The 14,509-nt window shown below is 57.0% G+C and overlaps 1 protein-coding gene across 11 annotated transcripts in view; it reads left to right on the forward strand.

The window, feature by feature from the left end:
* Positions 1-408: 408 nt before the first annotated feature.
* ILF3 (interleukin enhancer binding factor 3) overlaps positions 409-14,509 on the forward strand; it is a 29,347-nt gene continuing 15,246 nt past the window's right edge. For 7 of the 11 annotated variants that reach the window (XM_008251537.5, XM_008251538.5, XM_089316428.1 and 4 more), the window contains exon 1: positions 428-641. The gene's annotated coding sequence lies outside the window, so the exon portion shown is untranslated. Of the gene's footprint in view, positions 642-14,509 lie in introns of all 11 variants that reach the window. The other 4 variants (XM_002723275.6, XM_070059138.2, XM_089316425.1 and 1 more) reach the window with 1 other exon arrangement.

Consider the following 14,509-nt stretch of genomic DNA (forward strand, 5'->3'; position numbering starts at 1 on the left):
CGCTCTGAGCCGTTTCCGCCAACGTCCTCATGGAGACGGGCGTTAAGATGGCGGCCGCGCAGGCGTGGAAGCGCGCAGCCGCCTGGAGGCTCCGCCCCTCGCCGGGCCTCACGCGGTAATGGCCGCTCGAAAACCGCCATTGAAAAGAAAAGAGCGCCCGCTTCGTCACGTGAGCGAGGCCCACCAATGCCGCCCAAGTCCTTGTCACGTGGCGAAGGCGGCGCCGCGTTCGCCCCTATCACCTGACAAAGCAGAGAAGTCGGAAGAGGGAAAAAAAAAAAAGTACCGGCGCCACGTGACCAGCCACGCACGGCCGACGTCCCCATCACGTGACGCGGCCCCGCCCCCTCGCCGCCTTTCGCCCCTCCCTCGCAGCCGGGCTGGGCCTGCGTCGAGCGGCAACGCGACGCCGAGGGGGCGGGGCTCCGGCCGGTCACGTGTCCCCGCACCTCCCCGGCGCGCGCCCGCCCGCCCGCTCGCCCCCGGCCCCGGCTCCTCCTCCTCCTCTTCTCGCCATTGCAGTTGGACTCCGCAGCCCGGTGCGCACCGCGTGGCTTTTTCGGGGGGAGACCCCAGCGGGCTGTGGCAGGAGGGCGGCGGCGGCGGCGGCGGCTGCGGTCGGGGAAGCGGACGCCGAGAAGGTAAGCGGCAATGTGGCGGCCGGCCGGGGCCCGCTCCCGCCTCTGCCCCTCCCCCCGCCGCGCGTCGCCTCTCCCGGCCCGGTCCCGGCGGAGGGGTCGCGGCGGCGAGGCTGGCGGCGCCCCGCGGCCCCCCGCCCCCGCTCGGCCCCCTCGCCCGGGCGCCCGGCTCCTTGCTGCCCCGCCGGCCTCGCTCCCGCGCTCGGCCGTTACTCTCCCCCATTGTGCCGAGGAAACAAAATGGCGGCGGCGGCGGCGGCGAGGGCCCGGTGCGCGCGCATCCGCTCCCCCCCCACGCCCGCGGCGGCCCCTCGGCCCGCGGCGGCGCCACGCGCGGGGGGCTGCGCGCGCACCGGGCCCCCGGCCCCCGGCCGCCGCCTCCCCGGGGCCGGGCTTTGTCTGTGGCGGGGGCCCCGCGCACGCGCGCACGTGCCTGGAGCACACACCCCCCTCGGGCCCCGAGCATCCCGGCGGGCGCGACCCCCCCAGCCCCGCGGCGCGCGCCGCCTCCTCCTCCTTTGTCCCGATCCCGCGCCGGCTGCCGGGACGGCCGCAGGTCCCCGAGGCGGGAAACGTCGCCTCCTTTGTCCTCGCCGGGCGGCGGCGAGGCGGACCCCTTTTCCTGGGAGCCCCCGGGCTCTGCGGGTGGCGAGCGCGTTTGTGGGCTCGTGGGAGTCTCCTGATCTTCGGGGTCCGAGGCCTCCCTCCGGGTTAAGGGGCTCCTCTCGGGCCGGGGTTGGGGGAGTGGGGGTTCAGCCTTCCCTCGGTTCAGGTGTTGGCGCTGATGCTGATCGTGGTGCACGTTGCTTGGAACCTGCTCCCGCGCGTGCGCCTTTGGGAGGAGGGGGCGTCGGGGGCTTACTCGGGAGGTGCCGCCCCGGCTCGTGCATTCCTGGGGGGTGTGCTGTGCCGTGCACGCTCTCCCCGGTTCCATGTGCACAGGCGGGGAGAGTGAGCCGCCTCTCGCTGTCTCCTCCGGGGGCGGGCCGCACGGGCAGGGAAGCGGACTCGAGGGTTCCGTTGCTTTTCAATCTGCATTTCTTGGGGGGGAGATCCCCTGCTCTTCAGCGTGGGTGGGGTGTTGGCGCACCTGGGGTGCACGCAGCACGAGAGGTGCCACGGGGAGTTCGCGTTGGCCAGCGGGACTGAAGCCCTCAGGCTCCCGATGCCGGCGGCTGGGGATCCCGGAGCTGCCCACGGAAGCCGCCGCTGGGCTTCGCGCGTGGTCCCCTGGGGCAGCTCCAGGAGTGCGGGCTGAACGACGCGTGGGGAGACCGAGCCTGGTTCACGGCTGGAAAGGGGTGGGATTAGGCCCCAGCACGCCTGACCCGCAGCGCCGGGTCTCTGGGCTCGCGCTGTGTGGCGGCCACGTGGGCGGCTCCTGGTCCTCCAGATTTGTGAATGGAGCCTGTGCGTGGTCTGGGGTCGCCCTCAGTCGGGACTGGGGATTGGAGACGCGGTGGCTGCCAGGCGCGGCCCTGCCTGCACCAGGCCTGATCCCGGGCTCGCCGTGTTGGTGGGGCTGAAACTCCTGTGGCTTCTCATATTCTCCAGAGGTCCTTGGTTCTGAGAGCGGGAATCTGAGGCTCGCTCCTTCTTTTCTTTTCTTTTCTTTTCTTTTTTTTTTTTTTAAGATTTATTTATTTTATTTGAAAGCGTTACACAGAGAAAGGAGAGGCAGAGAGAGATGAGGTCTTCCATCCGCTTGTTCACTCCCCAGATGGTTACAAAGGCAGGAGCTGCGCCGATCGGAAGCCGGGAGCTTCCAGGTCTCTCACGTGGGTGCAGGGGCCCACGGACTTGGGGGCCATCTTCCACTGCTTTCCCAGGCCACAGCAGAGAGCTGCATCGGAAGTGGAGCAGCCGGGACTCGAACCAGCGCCCCTATGGGATGCCAGCACTGCAGGCGGCGGCTTTACCAGCTACTCAACAGCGTCGGTCCCCTGTGTTTTTCTTTTCTTAAATTTTTCCTGTCACAAACCACGTTGACGGGATTCTGATCCTAGAGATAAAACGGGGGTCTGCTCATGCTCTCTGGACGGGTGGAGCTTTCTAGAAACCTCTTTGGATTAAGCAGTGGACACTGTCCTGTTTGTCTTTAGTGAGATGTGTCCTCAGAAAAGCTTTTGGGGGGCTGAAGCACACCTTTTGTTTCCCTCTTTGACCGTCTTCCCAGTTTCCTGTTGCTCTTTGCCCCACCGGGAGTGGAATGGCTTCCTGGGAACGTGGGCCTCCCTCCTCGGGCTTGCCTGTGAGCCAGGTAGTCCCGGCACTGAGGGAGCTGATTGTCACCAGTGAGGCCCGCGAGGCCCTGGCCTTTCATTTGAACCATGCTTTGATTGTGTCTTTACAGGAATTAGGATTATCCTGGGAGCTGTCCACTGAAGGTTTTGTATTTTAACAAAGCCCTGGGAGATAGGGAGGGGTTTGGGACTGCAGGCCACCTGGCAGGTTAGCCCACAGAGTCAGGGCCCCCTGAGGTGAGTGGCTCTTACCTAGCGCAGGTAGGTTACCTCTTACCTTCACTGTTGGGCGGAAGTCAGTGCTGAAATAAGTCTAAGGGGGGCTGGGTGGTGTGTGCGAAGGAGCCACAGCAGTGTGCTGATTTACAAACAGCAGCACAGGTGATCCCACTGCAGAGCACTTGGAAAACCATATCCTTTTAAGGTCCGATTCCAGCTCTCCTGTGAAAGTGTTACCTAGTTGAGATCTGCTCCTCCTGTCGTTAAATAGCGGTGCAAGGAAAAGGCTGGAAATGTAGCTATTAGGGTTCAGAACACAAATGGGATAGTCTCAGAGCGCGCTTCTGAGGACGGAGGGATCCCTGAAGGGCCACGTAGTCACAGTGTAGCCTGGGTGTCCTATTTGTGTGCATCTGCTCCAGGTTCTGTTGGTGGTCTCAGGGGAAGGGCGAGAAGTGGTTCCCTTGGCAGTTTGGGTCCGTGGTGACTCTTTCGGACATGGCAGACTGATCCTCCCGAGCGATGCTTTCGGAGTGTCCTCAGGCCGGGGTCAAGCCCAGCGGTAAGGTCTGTCTTGGGGAGTCGCTCACCTTCGGGACCACTTCTGCTGCTTCCTTGCAGACTTCCTGTTGTTGTCTGAATGTGTGTGTTTAAAATGTTGCAAGTTATGTTTGCTTTGCATTGGTAAGTTTAGATTTTTGGCAGGTTATTCTTTGCTATGTATTCATAAATTTAAAAACGTCCAGACGTCAACAGTATGGAAATCAGCAGCTCCAAGGCTGCTGGGGACACTCGGTGAAAGTGTCGGTCTTGAGCAGAGTTCTCAAGGGATAGCAGTGGCTGGGAGGTCTACAGTCCCCTCCTGGGTGCTTCTCATGAGCCCAGGGGAGCAAAGCCGAATGGATGGACCGAAGAGAATGGTGAAGGGACCACTGCAAGACGTAAGGCTTTGCTACTGGCCTAGTGGCGTAGCTTGCTAAGCTGCTGCCTGCGATGCCGGCATCCCACGTGAGCCCCGGCAGCTCCGTTTCCAGTCCAGTTCCCTGCCAGTGCGCCGAAGCTGCAGACAATGGCCCGAGTGCACGGGCTCCTGGTACACACAGTGGGGACACAGATGGAGTTTTAGACTCCTGACTTTCTTCTGGCCCAGCCCTGGCCTTGGTGGCCATTTGAGTAGTAAACCATTAGGTGGAAGATCTCCCTTCTCCCTCTTTTAAATAAACAAACTTTTTTTAAGATTTATTTATTTGAAAGAGTTTACACTGAGAGAGAGGGGGGTTGGTCTTCTATCTGCTGCTTCATTCCCCATTTGGCTGCAGTGGCCGGAGCTGTACGGATTTGAAGCCAGGAGCTTCCTCCAGGGCTTTCCTTGTGGCTGCAGGGCCCCAAGAACCTGGGCCATCCTCCACTGCTTTCCCAGGCCATAGCAGAGAGCTGGACCAGAAGTGGAGCAGGTGGCAGCTTTACCCGCTATGCCACAGAGCCATCAATCAAATAAATAAACTCTTTTAAAAAAAATCCAAGGCTTCAACTCTGGCAAACAATTTGTGGCAGTTTCTTTTTTTTTTTTTTCTTTTTTTTTCTTTTTTTCTTTTTTTTGTAATCTTTATTTGATAGAGAGATGGGGATTTTTCCATCCTGTGGTTCACTCCCCAGATGACCGCAGCAGCCGGGGTGTGGCCAGGCTGAAGCCACGAGCCTAGAACACCATCCGGTTCTTCCATCTGGGTCCCGGGAACTCGTACTTGAGGCATGATGCCCGGCTTTTGGGCTGCACTGGCAGGAAGCTGGGTCAGAAGCAGAGCAGCCGTGGCCAGCAGGCCCTCTGGAACGCAGGCGTGCCAAGCAGGGTCCGCCCCATTGGTTTCTCACTGAGCAGCAGCTGCCGTGTGAGCCGGCTCCTGGTGTGTGTTGTGAGGAAGTGGCAGCTTCTGCTCACAGCTCACACAGCAGGGTTCTTTGCAGCTGTCTCTGATAGACCCAGGGACCAGAAACAACCCCAGGTACCTTTCAGCCGGGCGACAGTTAACTGCTCCGTGGATTCCATGGAGTACTGCTTAGCAGTAAAGAGAGTGCGCTGTGAAATCTTGATTGATTTATTTTTATCTGAAAGGCAGAGAGACACATAGGTCCCCCATATGCTGGTTCACTCCCCAAGCCCGTAGCGGCCAGGGCAGGCCCAGTCTGAAGCCAGGGCCTGGACCTAATTCCAGGTCTCCCTCATGTTGCAGGGACCCCAGTGCTTGGCCGTTCCCCCGCCTCTCACGGCTCGTGTCAGGAAGCGGGAGCCGGGAGCAGAGCTGGGATCCAGAGCCAGGCTTTCCGATGTGGTACGCGGGCATCCCTAGTGGGGTTAGCTGGGGAGCCAGGCGCTGCTCCAGAGTGAGTTGTTGAGGGAACTTCGAGGCAGTGTGCAGTGCAGCAGTAATCCTGAAAGGGTACATACACTGTCACTCTTTTTCCTTTTCTGAAGACAACTTTTTACAGGTTTATTTGAGAGGCAGAAAATGGCTACAACAGCCAGGGCTGAGCCATGCTGGGACCAGGAGCTGCTTCTGGGTCTCTCATGTGGGTGCAGGGGCCCAAGCACTTGGGCCATTGTCCACTGCTTTCCCAGGCACATTGGCAGGGAGCTGGCTCAGAAGTAGAGCAGCTGGAACTCAAACCATCACCTATATGGGATGCCGGCACTGCAGGTAGCAGCTTATTTTTAAATATTTATTTTATTTATTTGAAAGAGTTAGAGAGGTAGAGAGAGAGAGAGGGAGGGAGGTCTTCCATCTGCTGGTTCACTCCCCAAATGGCTGCAGTGGCTGGAGCTAAGCCGATCCAAAGTCAGGAACCAGGCGCTTCTTCCGGGTGTCCCATGTGGATACAGTGGCCCAAGGACTTGGGCCATCTTCTGTTGATTTCCCAGGCTATAGCAGAGAGCTGGATTGGAAGTGGAGCATCCGGGGTTCGAACCGGCACCCATATGGGATGCTGGTGCTTCAGGCCATGGTTTTAACCTGTTGCGCCACAGCGCCGGCCCTCCATAATTCTTACTGTGACATTGCTGAAATGTCAGAATGATAGAAATGGTGAGTGGACTAGGTATGGGGGAAGGTTGGTAGGTCGGACAAGGGCAGCAGGAGGTGGTGTGGGTCCAAGGCTGTGGTCTGGACTGTGGTTACAGCACTGTGCTGTAGTTTTGCAGGATGTTACATTGGGGGAAGCTGAGTACAGAGTACACTGGGGCACCCTGTTCTTTCTTAACAGCTGCAAGTCAAGGCTGCAAGTATCTCTTTTTTTTTTTAAAGATTTATTTATTTATTCATTTGAAAGTTAGAAGGAGAGTCAGAGAGAGGTCTTCCATCCGCTGGTTCACTCCCTAGATGGCTGCAACGGCCGGAGCTGTGCCAATAGGAAGCCAGGAGCCAGGAGCTTCTTGCGGGTCTCCCATGTGGGTGCAGGGGCCTAAGGCTTGGGCCATCTTTTGCTGCTTACCCAGGACATAGCAGAGAGCTGGATTGGAAGTGGAGCAGCTGGGACTCGAACGGGCGCCTATATGTGTTGCTGGCACTGCAGGCAGCGGCTTTACCTGCTATGCCACGGTGCCGGCCCCTGCAAGTATTTCAAAGTAAAGAGTTTGACTTACAAAAGGTATGTGTGTGGCTGCGGCATAGTTGAGACACTGTGTTCAGTATCAGAGTGCCCAGGTTCAAGTCCTGACTCTGCTTCCAGCTCCAGCTCCCTGCCAGTGCACAGCTTGGGAGGCAGCAGTGATTGGCTGCAGTCCTCGGCTCCCTGCCATCCATGGGTGACCTGGATTGGGTTCTGGGTTCCTGACTTTGGCCCCAGTATGGGCCGGTGCAGGTATCTGGGGAGTGAACCAGTGAATGGGAGATCTGTCTGCCTTTTTGGGAAAAAGGTACACGTTATTAGTGAAATAATTCACATTTGCCTGTTTCAGATCTCTTGAGATGGTCTTTTTTCCCCCTCTATAGTAGAAAAGCGCTTTTGGGAGAGGTAAACACCTTAAATTGGACACTGAGTTATCAAGAATCCGGGGCCCCGCCATGGGCACTCACTGGGAGGACACCTGGCCCCGCCCAGTGAGGGAAGTTGTGCAGCCTGGTCCCGTCACCTGCTTGCCTCCTCCAGTGCGTGCTGGAGGGTTCGCTGCGTCCCCTTTGGAGTCGTGGCGGACTTTCCTGACGCTGTCTGGCAGGTTCTAAAGCGGTTCTGTGTCTGTCCAGGGCCAGTGGAATGCATCCCTTCACTGCTCTGCACCTGGGAGTACCGCAGTTCACAAAGCATCCCTGTCCTTCCCGTCAGCAGCTCTGGGGTGTAGGAGGTGTGTTCGTGGTTTGCTGGAGGCCTCGCGCTGCCGGTTTGAGAGCCAAGGCAAGGCTCAGGCTCTGAACCAGTGGCCTTGTCCTAGGCCTCAGGAGATGTTTTGGGGAACAACCTGTATATGCCAACTCCCCAGCTTTATTTTATAAATGTCCCTTATGTATTTTTTTTCCATTTGAAAGGCAGAGACAAAAATCTTCACCCACTGGGTGATGACCCAGATCCCTGCAATGGCAAGGCCTGGGCTGGACCAGAGATGGAGCCTGGAACTTAGTCTGAGTCTCCTGGGTGCCAGGGACTTAAAGGACTTGAGCCGTCACCTGCTGTTTCCCAGGTTGAGCATTAGCAGGAAGTTGGAATTGGGAATTGAACTCAGATACTCTGGTTACTGGATGCCATGTTGTGCATCATCTCCGTCTTTCCATCAAGAACCCGGCACGAGGGCTGGGCGTGTGGGACAGCAGATGGGACGTTTGCCTGGCATGTGTGCACTTTGTAGCAGAAGCTTTGAGTGCCAGCTCTGGCTCCTGACCCCAGCTACCTGTCAATGCAGCCCTAGGAGCTCCCTGGCATTTGGGAAGTAAACCAGCAAACGGAAGATAGCTCTGCCTCCCCAAACGTTTTGTTTTCTTTTTATTTTATTTTATTTCAAAGTCAGAGTTACAGAGATCTTCCATCCACTGGTTCACTCCGCAAGTGGCCACAACGGCCAGAGCTGGGCCGATTTGAAGACAGGAGTTGGGAACTTCTTCTGGATCTCCCAAGTGGGTGCAGGGGCCCAAGGACTTGGGCCATCTTTTATTGCCTTCCCAGGCCATAGCAGAGAGCTGGATCAGAAGTGGAGCAGCTGGGACTAGAGCTGGTGCCCATATGGGATGCTGGTGCTGCAGGCAGAGGATTAACCTGCATCACAGCACTGGCCACCCCCCCCCCTTTTTTTTTTTTTTAGAACTCTAATATAGGAAGAAATTAAGACAGATCTTTAAGTTGAAAATATTTGTTAAAAATCTGTATTCCTAAGTTGTTGTTTTGGATTTATTTATTTGAAGGAGTTACAGGGAGAGACAGACAGATCTTCTATCCACTGGCTCACTCTTCAAATGCCTAAAATGGCCAGGATTGGGCCAGGTCAAAGCCAGAAGCCTGGAACTTCGTCCCATTTTCCTGCAGGGGCCTAAGCACTTGGGCCATCTTCTACTGCTTTCCCAGGGCATTAGCAGGGAGCTGGTTAGGAAGTGGAGCAGCCAGCGCTAGAATTGGTGCTCTTACAGGATGCCCGCATTGCAGGCAGCAGCTTAAGCTGGTACAACACAGCACCTGCCTGTATTCTTTGATGTCTTCCTCTGGATCAGTGAAAATGTCGAAACAGAACTGAAAACTACAGTGTTAGGCTTTAGATTTCTTAGAAATGTATTTGAGGGGCAGGCAGGAAAGAGTGAGCTCTCATTTGCTGGTTCCCTCTCCAAATGCCCCCGGTGATCCTTGGTTGGAGCCTAATCCAGGAACTAGGAACTCAGTCCAGGTCTCCCACAGAGGGGACAGTAGCCAGTAGAGCTGTGTCCCAGGGTCTGCACTTGGAGCAAGCATAGTCGGCAGTGTAGCTGAGTGTGGACTCCAGATGCTCTATTTGGATGTGAGTGTCGTTAAGTGTCACTGCCAAGCCAAATACCTGCCTCTAGACTTGATTTTTTTTTTTTAAGATTTATTTATTTCAAAGAGTTACAGAGAGAGGTAGAGACAGAGAGGTCTTCCATCCGCCAGTTCACTCCCCAGATGGCTGCAACGGCCAGAGCTGTGCTGATCCGAAGCCAGGAGCCAGGAGCTTCCTGCTGGTCATCCCCGTGGGGACAGGGGCCCAAGCATTTGGGCCGTCCTCCACTGCTTTTCCAGGTGCATTAGCAGGGAGCTGGATCGGAAGTGGAGCAGCCAGGGCTGGAACCGGTGCCCATAAGGGGTGCCCAGACTGCATGTTGCAGCTCTACCCACGACACCACAGCGCTGGCCTCATCAGATTATTTTTTCTTGATGTCCTTGCTGATGTGAATCTGTCAGAGTTTAGTGGGTCGCTACGAAACTGGCTCGTTTGTTTTTTCATCTCATAGCCCAGGAGAGGCGGCTCCAGAGGTCAGGGAAGCCTGTTGCTGGCTTGAGTCCCTATGAAAGTGGGTTCCTACTGCAGTCTTTCTAGATGAATGGTTCAGGACCGTTCCCCACAGCTGACCAGAAGGCCTGGAGTGTGTGAGTTTGTTTTGTTTTGTTTAAATTTGAGGGGTAGGGCTAGGGACAGAGAGAAAGGTTTTCCATTTGCTGGGTCACTCCCCAAATGGGTGCAACTGCTAGAGCGGGGCCGACCTGAACCCAGGAGCCAGGAGCTTCCTCCGCGTCTCCCATGTGGGTGCAGGGCCCAAGCACTTGGGCCATCCTCCGATGCCTTCCCAGGCCCTAGGCAGAGAGCTGGATCCGGAGTGGAGCAGCTGGAGCACGAATCAGTGCCCATTCGGAATGCCAGCGCCGCAAACCGAGGCTTAGCCTGCCGTGCATAGCATTGGCTCGGGGCCCTGAGACTTTTAGGAGGTAACGGGTGCCGCCCTACCCCTGTTCTGTCCGTTCATTCTGCAGACGGAGCCCCGGTGCTCACCTGGCCGTGCTTTCCCAGCCGCACGTGCCTGGGCTGAGTATCATCAGTGAGGAGGGGAGAGATGGTCCCTGCAACGCCGGGCAGCCCCTGTGGTCTAAGCTTCCGAAAGTGCCAGCTGCGGGTGGGCTGGCGTCAGGAACATCCCAGCCCTGCAGAGGCCCTGTGTGACGTCCCGCCCCCCGCCCCCTGCCCCCTGCCTTGGCCGTCTGCACTGGTGGCCAGGTCTGAATCATAGCTGCGGCTGTGGGGGAGCTTTGTTCAGCCGTGCAGATTTTGTGAGGTTACACCGGCGGAGCCGTGGGAGGTGCACGTAGGGGAGGCTGTGCACTCGCCGCTGGCAGTGTTCTCGCCCAGATTCCCCTGGGAAAGCAGAGCTCGCCTCTTCCTCGGGAGAGCCGCAGAGTGGTCACCGAGGTGGAGTCCCCGGTATTCCAGAGCAGAGCAGCTGGCTTCCGAGAGGCTGGCGTGAGTCGCTGGCCGGCCTCTCAGAAACACCGGCCGGCCTGGCTGTGCTGCCCTGCGGAGAAGCAGTAGCTTGTGTTTGCCAGCTGTGTTTAGCTCGCGTCATGGATACTCTCCCTTGCTTTCTCCACCTGGAGCAGGAGGCACGACCCTCACCTCAGAACCTCTGGATCTGAGGGCCCAGGGCACCAGGATGCAGGAGGGCAGACAGACCAAGTGAGCTGGGCGGAGTCAGCAGGGACCCAGTGCCTCTGTTCACGGACCGTGTGCGGGAGGATGAAATGAGGCAGTCTCCGGTCCTGGGCTCAGTGAGCGCACACAGCAGGTGGAGACCCCCAGGCAGGGCGTTGCTGTCCAGATGGATGTGTGGCACGGTGGGTTACTACTTGCTCTCTGCCTGCCAGAATCCTGTAGCAGCCGGGTGTGAGCGCCAGGCCTGCATCAGTACTGTCCAGAGTGTGAGGTTGAGATCTCGACTCTGGAAGGTGGAAAATCATGTAAGCACCCCATCTGGGTGCTGGTTCGAGTCCTGGCTGCTCCCCTTCAATCCAGCTCTGCTGATGGCCTGGGAAAGCAGCAGAATGGCCTGAGCCTGCGGGCCCCTGCACCCACACAGGAGACCCAGAACCAGCTCCTGGCTCCTGGTTTCAGATTGGCCCAGCTCCTGCTGTTGTGGCCGTTTGAGGAGTGACCACCAGGATGGAAGACCTTGCGCTCTGTCTCCTTCCCTCTCTCTGACCAGAGAGGCAAATGAACTTTTTTTTTTTTTAAAGATTTATGGGGCCGGCACTGTGGTATAGCAGTTAAAGCCACCGCATGCAGTGCCGGCATCCCATATGGACACCTGTTCGAGTTCCAGCTGCTCCACTTCCAAACCAGGTCTCTGTTATAGCCTGCGAAAGCAGTAGAAGATGGCCCAAGTCCTTGGGCCCCTGCACCCGTGTGGAAACCCTGGAAGAAGCTCCTGGCTTCAGATTGGCCATTGCAGTCATTTGGGTGGTGAACCAGCTGGTGGGAGATACCCCCCCCCACCTCTGCCTTTCAAATAAATAAGTAAATCTTTAATAAAAAAATACAGGCACTGGCGCCATGGCTCACTTGGTTAATTCTCCGCCTGTGGCACTGCCATCCCATATGGGCTCTGGGTTCTAGTCCTGGTTGCCCCTCTTCCAGCTCTCTGCTGTGGCCCGGGAGTGCAGTGGAGGATGGCCCAAGTGCTTGGGCCCCTGTACCTGCATGGGACACCAGGAGGAAGCACCTGGCTCCTGGCTTTGGTTTGGCGCAGCGCCGGCCGTAGATGCTATTGGGGGGGGGGGGGCGAACCAACGGAAGGAAGACCTTTCTGTCTCTCTCTGTCTCACTCACTGTCTAACTCTGTCAAAAAAATACATTTGTGAGTCAGAGAAAGCTTTTGCCCACTGGTTTGCTGCCCAAATCCCTGAAATAAGGAACTTAATCAAGATCTTCTATGTGGGTGGCAGACACCTAGCTACTTGAGCCACCGCCACCTGCCTCCCAAGGTGCACGTCTGCTGGAGTCTGGAGCAGGGCCAGGCTGTGGCCCAGACACTCTGACATGCGCTGCTGGCGTCCCATGCAGCATCTTTACTGCTGTGCCAAATGCCTGCCCGCCTCCCCCGAACGTACGCCGGATCAGTTGTAGATGGATTTTCCTAACATCTGTGGTGAACGTTCCAATACACAGGATTTTATTTTACAGCAAGTGCCAGCCTGCATACACAGCCCAGGCTGTGGCATTGACAGTGCAGCTGTGACTGTTTCATGCATGAGTCAACCCATCTCTGATCTTGTTCTTTCACTTCACTGTTCTGATGCGTTTCAAGTTGAGTAGCAGAAAGAGGTAGTCTCATCTCTGCGTAGTACCCTGATCTCAGTGCTCATTACAGATCTTTTCCTTTTCAAGTAGTACGCAAAGCTTGAGTGTGCCGGTCAGTGGTGTTGTCCATAACGGTACCCAGGCCTGTCGGGAGGTAGCCTGATCATCACCCTGGCGGCCACCACTGTTTTTCCTTCCGGGGATTGATTTTGCCTGCTCTGAAGCTCCGTATCAGTGAGGAGTTGCTCATTGTGATTCTGTAGTCCCAGGTGTCCCAGGGAAGCCCTCACGGGTCAACTTCCGTGTCCTGGGGACAAGCCTGCCTTCTCCTCCTGACTTGGCCTGTGACTCTGGCTCTTCTGGGACATGTTCTGCAGAGGCAGAAGGCACGCGCAGTGGGGGTGGGGAGGTCCTTCCATCCACTGGTTTATTCTCCAAATGACTGTAGCAGCCAGAGCTGGGCCACTCTGAAGCCAGGAGCCAAGAGCTTCCTCCTGGTCTCCCATGCAGGTGCAGGGGACCAAGGACTTGGGTCATCTTCCACTGCTTTCACAGGCCATAGCAGAGAGCTGGATCAGAAGTGGAGCAGCTGAGACCCGAGCTGGCTTCCATATGGAATGCTGGCACTGCATCTGGCAGCTTAACCCACTGTGCTACAGAGTGCCAGCCCCACGGTTTATTTATTTATTTGAAAGTCAGTTATACAGAGAGAGAAGGAGCGGCAGAGAGAGAGAAAGGGAGGTCTTCTATCCACTGATTCACTCCGCAGATGGCTGTGCAATGGCCAGAACTGTGCTGATCCAAATCCAGGAGCCAGGAGCTTCTTCCGGGTCTCCCACATGGGTGTAGGGCCATCTTCTACTTCTTCCCCAGGTCAAAGCAGAGAGCTAGATTGGAAGAGGAACAGCTGGAACTAGAATCAGCACCCATACAGGATGCCGGCACCACAGGTGGAGGATTATCCTAATGCGCCACAGCACCGGCCCCTATTTATTTTTAAATGTTTATTTTCATCTACTTGAAAGGCATCTTCTGGTTTGCTCTCAAGATGCTCACAGCAGCCAGGGCTGGGCCAGGCTGAAGCCAGGAGCCAGGAACTCCATCCGGTCTCCCACGTGCGTGGCAGGTGCCCAAGCACAGGCACTTGTGGCATCATCTACTGGCTTCAGGCTGCACTGGCAGGGAGCTGGGTTGGATGTGGAGGTTCTCGGCCTTGAACTGCCGCTGCACTCTGGGCTGTGGGTGTCTCATGCAGTAGCCCAGTCCCTGGCTTACTTCTTAGGTTGCTTGCACTAGTGAACTTTGTGAAAGTGCCTGCGTGGTGTGGATCCACGTGGACCCCACATGGCTGATCCGGTTTCCTGCTCTCCCCCTCCCCTCACTGGAGGATTTTAGAGCAGACACCGGGCGTAGGGTTTCAGGCACTGCTGTACCCGAGACACGCATCCCACAGATGGACGCCGTTGTCAGACCCAGCCACAGCGTGGTGCGCCCCTAGCGGCACTGCACCGTGGTTCCTCTGGGCAGGGGCGTGCGTTGGCCTGTGCGTCAGGTCACTCTGTAAGTAGTCCTCATGGCAGCCTGGTCCTGCGGATCCTCTTGGGGCTTGTGGTCAGCACCAATTTTTTTTTTTTAAGATTTTAATTTATTTGAAAAGGTTGGAGATTTTCTGTCTGCTGGTTCATTCCCCAAAGGGCCAAGGCCCTGAGCCAGGAACTCCACTGGTCTCCCACCAGGATGGCCTTGGGCCATCCTCTGCCACTTTCCCAGGTGCAATAGCAGGGACTTGGATTAGAAGTGGAGCAGCCGAGACTCAAAACTGGTGCTTATATGGGATGCTAGCCTTGAAGGCGGTGGCTTACTCCACTGGGCCACAGTTCTGGCCCCAAGGTTTACATTTTTAAGGGTCTGTGGATTTATGCCACATGCTCTCCTCGGGACTAGTTTAATTTTCAGAGTTCCCCGTGGAGGGTAGCTGTGATGCCTCCAAGTTGCAGGTGCTCCATGGATAACATCCACCTGCTGGTTCGCTCCCCAGTTGGCCTCAGTGGCGGGAGCTGTGCGGATCCTGAGCCAGGAGTAGGAGCTTCCTCCGGGTCTTCCCATGCTGGTGCAGAGACCCAAGCACTTGGGCCATC

Source organism: Oryctolagus cuniculus, chromosome 16 (assembly GCF_051225735.1).
Source record: "Oryctolagus cuniculus isolate XC-2025 breed Fujian yellow rabbit chromosome 16, ASM5122573v1, whole genome shotgun sequence".
Taxonomy (NCBI): domain Eukaryota; kingdom Metazoa; phylum Chordata; class Mammalia; order Lagomorpha; family Leporidae; genus Oryctolagus; species Oryctolagus cuniculus.